General features: G+C 36.3%; 1 non-coding gene across 1 annotated transcript; it reads left to right on the top strand.

The window, feature by feature from the left end:
• The first annotated feature begins 252 nt into the window (after nucleotides 1–252).
• On the top strand, nucleotides 253–359 carry LOC141679614 (small nucleolar RNA R71). The gene has a single exon (XR_012558143.1). It is a non-coding gene; the product is annotated as a small nucleolar RNA R71 (small nucleolar RNA).
• The last annotated feature ends 9,862 nt before the right edge of the window (nucleotides 360–10,221 follow it).

Below are 10,221 nucleotides of genomic sequence, written 5' to 3'. Positions count from 1 at the left end.
ACCTTCATTGATAGCGCTTGGAGCTGGGCTGCAATAGCGGTGGCTGCATCAACTTCCAGAATACCTGCTACCTTGCCTGACATCATCCTCTGAGTTGGGTTTTGATGCTCATTTGCAGCCATCGTCTCTATAAGATTATACGCCTCAGTATAGCTTTTAGCCCATAAGGCTCCTCCAGCTGCTGCATCGAGCATGGGCCGAGATTGGGCCCCCAAACCATTATAGAAACCAGTGATCACCATCCAATCCGGCATTCCATGATGTGGACATTTTCTCAACATTTCCTTGTAGCGTTCCCAAGCCTCGCACATAGATTCTGTAGGTTGCTGCGCAAACTGAGTAAGAGCACTCCTCATAGCAGCAGTCTTTGCCATTGGATAAAACTTCACCAGAAACTTTTGCGCAAGATCTTGCCACGTAGTGATGGACCCAGCTGGTTCAGAATGTAACCAGTCTTTAGCCTTATCCCTCAGTGAGAATGGGAAAAGCCTCAACTTGATAGCCTCATCAGTCACGCCATTATACTTAAAAGTCCTGCAGATCTCGACAAAATTCCTTATGTGCATGTTGGGGTCTTCAGTTGCCGCTCCTCCAAAAGAAACAGAATTCTGCACCATCTGAATAGTGCCCGGCTTGATTTCAAAGGTGTTAGCTTGAATAGCCGGATGAAGGATGCTTGACTGAATGTCATCAATTTTAGGCCGAGAAAAATCCATAAGAGCTGGATCAGCTTGAACAATACGATCTCCCATGTTTACTGGTTCTTTCTGCTCAGTTCCTGAATCCGAATCCTCAAAATCTAACTTCTCCGGAATATCAAGAACTTCGTCTGTCTCCTCAGCTGTATCTAAAGTCCTCTTGCGAGCACGAGAACGAGTTTGCATAAACGCTTGCTAAAGTACCTGAAACACAACCGAAAAGAGTAAGTAACTACTACGTCCTAATCACTGAGTCCTAATGACCAATGATGGTAAGTACATAAACTAAACAAAAACGCCGAGTTCCCGGCAGCGGCGCCAAAAACTTGTTAGGGCGAAAACACGCGCTAATATTCACGCAAGTATACGCGTTCGCAAGTAATATAGAATATTTTCTAGTTCGTTCCCTCAGAGACTCAGACTAAATTATTGTCTAATTAAACTCACTCACCAATGTATGATTACTTCTCAATGTTAAGATAATAACACTTAAAATTGTTGATTAAATATTAACTATAATTAACTACTTAATTAACCACTTAACTAACACTTCAATTTATCAATAATAAAACACTCATGAGATCACAACTTCATTATTACTTCCTTCTATAGCCATTGTTATTACCTTTAGCATGTGACAGTGATGATATTAATCGAATAACACGAAACTAATAAAAGCCAACTTTCATTGTACTAATACCATTCTACCAAGCATCCACAATTAAGATAGAAGTTGAATAGTCATCAATTATGTTGAGTTCATATATGTCTACAGAAATTGACAACACAACGATTTAAGCTCAAGTTATTCCTTTTGATTATATAGGGCAAATAAAACTGTTAGAGTTACCCACTAATCATGCACAACGTACATGAACCTATGCTAGCATGGCAAGTTCTAAATCTCAAGATCCACCGTCGCTTCACAAGAGATTAACACCCTATCTTATATGTTCGCGACGCACATAAGACGAATACGCACAACCAATACTAGATATCATGCAATCATCACACACTAAAGTATTAAACAATTAACTAAAGAATTCCATAATAAATCCGTTGCAACCCCATGATCACGATTAGCCCATAATAGAACTTATCGCCATCATGGGTTCATATGAAATCATGACAAACAAACACAAGAAAATAATAACTAAACTAATTATATTAAAACAGAGTACGTCACAAGAGTAAATAAGTCAAAGCAAGAAAACTAGCATCCAACGTTACAACGAAACAAGAATCACAAGAAAATATGTTTCCTCTTCGTTGCGGTATGCTAAATCGGTCTTCTTCCTTATCTCCTTCGCTTCTTGCATAAAACACAATCTAAAACATAATCCCCTTAATACTCTCTGTAAAAACGTCTCAAATCTACCTATATAATAGTCCCATAAAACTCAGATTACATAGAAGTTGGAAGCCAAACAGAAGTAGAAGTCTAAAATAATTTATCTTTTTCCCCGACCCTGCGCGGCCGCTCAGCATAGCTGCGCGGGCGCGCAGGTTGCTGCGCGGCCGCTCAGCATTGCTGCGCGGGCGCGCATGCCTCTACTGGAAAAAATTCAGGTTTGCTCCGTTTCTTCGCCGTAATCTGCCCATTCCTTTCCTCTCGCAATGGTGAACACATGCCAAGGCTTATTCTTGATGATTCCTCCCCCGAAATGCAACTAATACCCTGAAATGCATAAACACTAGAAAAACGCATCAAATACACAAAATACTTGATTTCGACACCAATTTAAGCCATTTTAAGACGTTCTAAGTGGTATAAAATGCCACTTATCAACAAGGCATGGAACTTGTGTCAAGCCTATCTTATTTAATCACTTGCTTTCCCATTCACTATGCTTAGTTCTATTTAATGTAAATTAGAAACTCCTTTCTAATTTCATTCACTCTGGCCAGAGATTCCTGAACTAACATAAGTGGATCAGCATTGAACATTCTCTTCCTACACTGGAGGGGGTAGATCCTTTATTGATCATACACTATCTTCGTGTACAAATTCCTATACCCAGTAGAGCCCTTATAATTGTCCCTTGAGACTAAGAACTAAACCAAAGCATAGTTCAGTGTACACAAGATGACTATGATGATCTCAAGTCTAAGGATACTTGTTCAACTATCACTATGTGAACAACTGCTGACACGTGAAGGCACCTTATTCAGTAAATATGCTGAGGTTTCCAATGCATAACCCCATAGGAATACTGGAAGATTCTCATAGCTCATCATGGACTGAACCATGTCTAACAAAGTTCGATTTCTCCTTTCAGATACCCCATTTAACTGTGGAGTATATGGAGGAGTCCACTAGGAGACTATACCATTTTCTTTGAGATAATCTAGAAACTCTCCATTCAAGTATTCACCACCTCGATCTGATCTAAGAGTTATAATACTGTGTTTGTTTTGTTTCTCCACTTCCTGTTTATATTCTTTGAACTTTTCAAAGGCTTCAGACTTGTGTTTCATCAAATACACATATTCGAATCTAGATCTATCATCTATGAAAGTAATGAAGTACAAAAATCCACCCATAGCTTGCGTAGACATTGGTCCACATACATCTGTGTGTACCAATCTTAGCAAATCTGCAGCCCTCTCTCCATGTCTACTAAATGGAGATTTGGTCATTTTACCCAATAGACAAGACTTGCATGTAGGATATGATTCAAAATCAAAGGGGTCAAGTAACCCTTCCTTATGCAATGTCCGCAGTCTATTTTCACTAATATGACCTAGCCTACAGTGCCATAAATAGGTCAGATTTTCATCATCTCATTTTCTTTTATTAGTTTGTTCAATCTGAAGTAAATCATGCTCTACGTCACATACATACAGACCATTATTTAAAATGCGACGTCCATAAAGAACATTATCTCTAAGGATAGAACATTCATTATTCTTAATAATAAATGAAAAACCATCCACATCCAACATAGGAATAGAAACAATATTCCTCACAATAGAGGGAACATAATAACAATTACTCAAAATAATAGTCTTGCCCGTAGGCATATGTAAACTAAATGATCCTACAGATATGGCCGCAACCCTTGCTCCATTGCCCATACGTAGAATCACCTCATCTTTTTCAAGAGTCCTACTTCCCTTTAGTCCTTGCAACGAATTGCAAATATGAGAACCATAGGCGGTATCTAATACCCAAGTAGAAATTTGACCTAGTGACATATTAACTTCGATCATGAACATGCCTGAATCAGAAGCGGTAGTCTTACTACCCTTCTTCTTCTTCAATTCTGCAAGGTAAACCTTGCAGTTCCTCTTCCAGTGCCCCAACTTGTTACAGTGAAAACAAACAGCTAAATTAGAACCAATCAACTTGTGAGCATCTAGTATGCTCCGGAGTGATAGTGCAAAAAACATGACGAATATAGTAAATCTGTAAATGATAAACACATAACAACACTTAGCAAATATTCAATTTCATTTCAAAACACTATATGAATCGGGTCTTTATTCATAAGTGTCTCCCACTAGTTTATCTAATTTATTCAACATCCGAAGTGAAAATTAAGCATTCATAATGCTAGTGGGAGTAGGGATCCTACATTCCATCACACAACCTCGGCTGTGGCACGAAACGTCATGTGATGTTCAATAGGCAGACAACTCTTGTCAATTACATCTTATGTTATTCCCTAATATAACTTTAGCCTCTTGAATAATTGAGTCACGGCTGTGGCATGACAAACTCAATATTCTAAGTCAAGTCTAACCCAACATTTCGTACAATTGAATCAGTCTCCAATGGCCCACGGCTGTAGCACGTACCGACCTTTGGATTCTAATTCAATGTACACATCTCTATGTAATAGACAAGTATTTCTTATTTCAAAATCAAAGCCCTCGGCTGTAGCACGAAACGACAATGATTTAAAAATAAGAACTACTTTCTATCATGTTGGAAGGCTATGACCGACACAAGCCCGTTGTGTCATTGGCCAATTACTACTTGATATTATTTAATTTTAGAGGGATTATATTACGTTACAATCATAATTATATTATAAAGAGATTCTTCTTTTTAAATTAAATATTTCAAATCAATAATCGATAATCAGATGATTCCCAGATCGGGTGGAGCATTGTCAAGAGGCGTCACTTAATAACCCTTTCTTACAGATAGAAATCTGTTGTTGACAGAATCATCCTTTCTCTCAATATTGAAAATTTGTATTCAATTACGTGTTTCATAAACACAAGAATCTCTTGATCGTATTCATAATATTTATTGTTAAGGCAAGAAACGATTCCTATTCTAGATTTTCTAGAGCACGCCTTATATTGATTTAAGTTCACCTAAATCTATCATCGCATGGTAAACATAGGCATATATCTCATATATAAAATTAAATAAACAAGTAAATGTAAAGTGCAATAAAGTAAATGTGTTTGGTTATGGCCCCATCCTATGTGATCTTTATCAAGCTCATGATAAAGATCAAGGTCAATCTAATATGGTGATGGAAATAAATACAACTACTTATTACATAAGTCTTCTTCTTTGTTTAGACTTCTTGTATGCCTCATCTTCTTCTTTGTATCACCTCAATTGGATAGCCTTCTTGAGTCTTCAATTACATTACATGATTGAAAGTAAAACTAATCTAATGAACTTACAAGAATAACTCGAGTTATATTTGAGATTTATGATTACAAAGATTGACGACATGCAAGTCGTATTTAAAACCAAAACCAAAACCATTACACTAAGGTCGAAAGGCCATAACCATCCACCATGCTCATACAACACATAAATGCATGTTAAAACACATAATCTGATCTTAACATATCATATTATCCATGATCTAATCATAAAAAGAAAATATGACAAAAATCAGAAAAATCAGAATCAAATCAGAAAAACAAGAATAACTGTTTACGGGAAGTAAACAACGTCAAACGCCTTACAGACGAGTCATTGATAGCTTCTTCTATCAGTTTTGTTCAGACGCTCGTTTACCTATGGAATAGGGTATTCGTTTGCGTAAATCGGACACCAGACCCAGATTTCAGCAAATTTGCAGCAGCCAATTCAGAATCCGTATCTAATATGATTCTCATAATTAGAACAAATATAAATCATGTATATATCAGTATATATACAGATTACATAATCATCTTATGATTATACAACTCACATGAATATCATATATTCAAAACCATACATATATAAGCATATTATATCAACATCAAATCATGGCGAATCACGTACATGCTCATATATCGAAAACAGTTAAAGACATAAACGAATTAAAAACTTTTCGCAAGTAGCTCTGATGTCATTGAAGGGTTTTTAGCACATAAACGCAACGAAAACGTAAATTTATATCTTAAAAAAACGAAACCCTCCGCAGGATCCATGCGAAAAATAATATTTAGTTCGTAGTTCAGAATGTTTACCTTAAGAAGCTTTACGTTAATGGAAAGATGGAGGTCTTTAATGGCGATCCAAAAACGATGAACGGAGATTTTTAGCAGCTGCTCCTCAAGTGTGAAGCACTCCACCGGTATCCACCAAGAAAACGATGTAATGAAGGAGGAGGAGGTGGAGAGAATTAGGCTTTTGTAAATCTTTGGGTTGAGGCAAAAATAGGGTTTATAATGGTATATTTATAGGCAAAATTTTCAGCTGAAAATTTCCCATAAAATATTATTATTATTAACCCATTATTATTCTCACTAATAATTAAAACACATTTTAATTATTAATTCTTTTTCTAAACACTTTAGAAATAATTCTCTCTCTTGATTTAATTTCCAAAAATTAAATTCTTAATTAATAATATTAAGAACTTTTCTTAATTAATTTATAATCAATTAAATCTCATTTAATCAATTATTAAATTTGCGAATTAATTATTTATTTCATAAATAAATAATTATCATCCATTATTAATTAATTCGTCCACCATTAAACCATTCTCTTTTATGGTGTGACCCTGTAGGTTCAATATTAAGCCGGTAGTAGAAATAAATAATAATAAAACTATTTTATTATTATTTATATAAATTCTCTAATTCATAAAATATGATTAATTAATTAATCATATTTATTCTACATCGTGATGGATACTTCTCAGCATATCGCGACTATCTGGATAATACGAATTCACTGCTTAGAATACCAAGAACCTATTCAGTGAATAGTTACCGTACAATTAATTCCTTCTACCCTGCAATGTCACGATTAAATACAAGGCATGGAACTTGTGTCAAGCCTATCTTATTTAATCACTTGCTTTCCCATTCACTATGCTTAGTTCTATTTAATGTAAATTAGAAACTCCTTTCTAATTTCATTCACCCTGGCCAGAGATTCCTGAACTAACATAAGTGGATCAGCATTGAACATTCTCTTCCTACACTGGAGGGGGTAGATTCTTTATTGATCATACACTATCTTCGTGTACAAATTCCTATACCCAGTAGAGCCCTTATAATTGTCCCTTGAGACTAAGAACTAAACCAAAGCATAGTTCAGTGTACACAAGATGACTATGATGATCTCAAGTCTAAGGATACTTGTACAACTATCACTATGTGAACAACTGCTGACACGTGAGTGAACTCCATCAGTTGTTCAGCTGTGTGAGTCATGTTCAGTGAACTTATTCTATAATAAGCACCTACATACTAGCTATAGTGTCACCACACAAATGTCTATGAGAACAGACATCCTTCATAATAAAGCAAGCATAGTATGTACCGATCTTTGCGGATTATTAATTACCAGTTAGTAATCCTACGACCAGGAACTATTTAAGTTTAGGGTTATCATCTTTTAGGTCTCATTATTATGATCTCATCACAATCCATAAAAAGCTTTACTCTAAACTGTGGTATATCTTATTTAAACATTTAAATAGATAGAGCCCGCAATAAAAAACAAAACCAGTCTTTTATTAATATCAATGAAATCAAAACAGATTACATAAAAGTTATTCTTAAATCCTCATACATGATTGGACTTAGGACATATCTCTTTCAGTATCTCCGCTATTCACAGAGTCTGTTCCAAAACCTTTGGATGAAGTAAGTTTGCTAATCAATGAGGAATTGATTGCTGAGGATAGAGAGAAAGAAGAGGAATCCCCTAAGACTCCTAAGGCTCCAGCTATGAAAGCCAAATCCTTAAGCAAAAGAATGAGTATCTAGGAATGAAGAACATCTAGGAATGAAGAACTAGAATTGCTTATAGTTGGACTAGAAGACCTTAAGCAAAAGAATGAGTATCTAGAGAATAAGATTAAGTGCAATGCAGACATAGAGGCCATTCTTAGAACCCAAATTGCTGACTTAGAAAAGAAGTTACAGGCATTTAAGAATGTAGCTCTGACTCAGAAGGAGATAATAGATAGTCAAAGATTTAAATCTAAGACTTCAATAGGACTTGACTATTCTAAGCTGAACAGTAAGAAAAATAATAGTACATCAGAGATAAACATGTTTGTCTCAGAAAAAGGCCATGTGTCATTAAGGATGTTGTATCTCCGCTATTCATGGAGTCTGTTCCAGAACCTTTGGATGAAGTAAGTTTGCTAATCAATGAGGAATTGATTGCTGAGGATAGAGAGAAGGAAGAGGAATCCCCTAAGACTCCTAAGGCTCCAGCTATGAAAGCCAAATCCTTAGCTGACCTAGGCACTAAGGTGCATAGAAAGGAACCTGAAGCACCTAAGAAACCAGAACCAATAGTCAACCCTAAGACTGGTGAGAGTGCTAAGGTTAAGACTAAGAAGAACAGGAATGGCAAGGTAGGTGTTAATAAGAAATCTGATTTTGCTTCTTCCTCATCTGCATCTAGGAAGCTTTGTAATAATTGCAACTCTGCTGCTCATCTTACACATGCATGCACTAAAGGTAAAGTAGAATCTATAGCAACTTCCAGTATGCCTGCCATGCCTAACATGCCTAGTTTTCATGAACCTTGTGGTATAGTTGGATGTATGCCATATTCTTTTGTTACCATGTTTGATTATTTTAAAGCTTTTCATGCAACTGCTAGCACTAGCATCAACACTAAGACAAGCATGAGTAATAAGCACACACAAGACAAGACTATTACTCCTATTTATAAGTCTGACAACTTTGTTGAGACTAACACTGAGAAGGAGCCAGTCAAAGTAAAAGCTAAGCTTGTTAAGGTTTGAATTATTGATTCTGTTTCTACTCCTAAATCTTCAGGACCCAAGAAAGCTTGTCTACCAATCTGTGTTTGCAGGGTAAGGTAAGAAAAGATCATGTGGATTCTGGACAGTGGGTGTTCTAGGCACATGACAGGAGAAAAGTCCCTGCTCACAGATGTGGTTGAGAAAGCTGGCCCTATAGTTACCTTGGGAGATGACAACAAAGGATTTACTAAGGGATATGGCAATTTGAAAATTGGCAATGTCATCATTGAAAACATCTCTCTTGTGGAAGGATTAAAGCATATCTTCTAAGCATAAGCCAGTTTTGTGACAGAGGATACAATGTTGATTTCAGAACAGAAAGATTTTTGATCTCTCACAGGTCAGATGAGAAGCTTGCTTTACAGGGAGTAAGGAAAGGTAATATGTACGTAGCTGACTTGAAGTCTACCTGTGATGGAGTAAGCAGATGTTTCTACAGCAAAGCTTCATCAGAACTAAGTTGGCTATGGCACAAGAAGCTCTCGCACTTGAACTTCAAGATAATGAACTCTCTGATCAAGAGAGAACTAGTGAGAGGACTACCACAGATGGAATTCTGTCAAGAAGGACTCTATGAAGCATGTGAAAAAGGGAAATCAAAGAAAACATCGCACAGAAGCAAGGAAATGACAAGTATAACTGAACCTCTTCAGTTGATTTACATGGATTTATTTGGTCCAGTGAATGTATTGTCACTATCAAGGAAAAAATATTCTTTAGTTATGGTCGATGATTTCTCCAAATACATATGGGTGTTATTTTTACAATCCAAGGATGAAGCACCTCAGCTGATAGTGGATCATATAAAGAAGATTGAGGTGGAAGCGAAACTACATGTTAGAAAGATCAGATATGATAATGGGACAAAATTCAAGAATGCATTTCTAGATGAATTTTGTACGAAGAAAGGTATTTCAAGACAGTACTCAGCTCCAAGGACTCTACAACAAAACGGGGTAGTAGAAAGGAAGAATCGTACCTTGGTTGAAGCAGCAAGGACTATGCTAAGTGAATCAAGACTTCCTACCTACTTCCGGGCTGAAGCTATCAACACAGCGTGTTACACTCAAAATTGTACCCTGATTAACAAAGATCATGACAAGACTCCTTATGAGATTATGGCTGACAAGAAACCAACACTGAAATACTTTCATGTGTTTGGTGCTAAATGCTTTGTGCTAAAGGAAGGAAATGAACATCAAGGAAAGTTTGATGCTAAAGTAGAAGATGGTATATTTCTTGGCTACTCTCTGGAATCTAAAGCTTATAGGGTTTATATTATTTCTGATTGAAAGGTGATTGAAAGCCTTAATGTAACA

The sequence above is a fragment of the Apium graveolens genome, chromosome 1 (genome assembly GCF_009905375.1).
Source record: "Apium graveolens cultivar Ventura chromosome 1, ASM990537v1, whole genome shotgun sequence".
Classification (NCBI taxonomy): domain Eukaryota; kingdom Viridiplantae; phylum Streptophyta; class Magnoliopsida; order Apiales; family Apiaceae; genus Apium; species Apium graveolens.
This window is presented reverse-complemented; position numbering and strand designations above follow the sequence as displayed.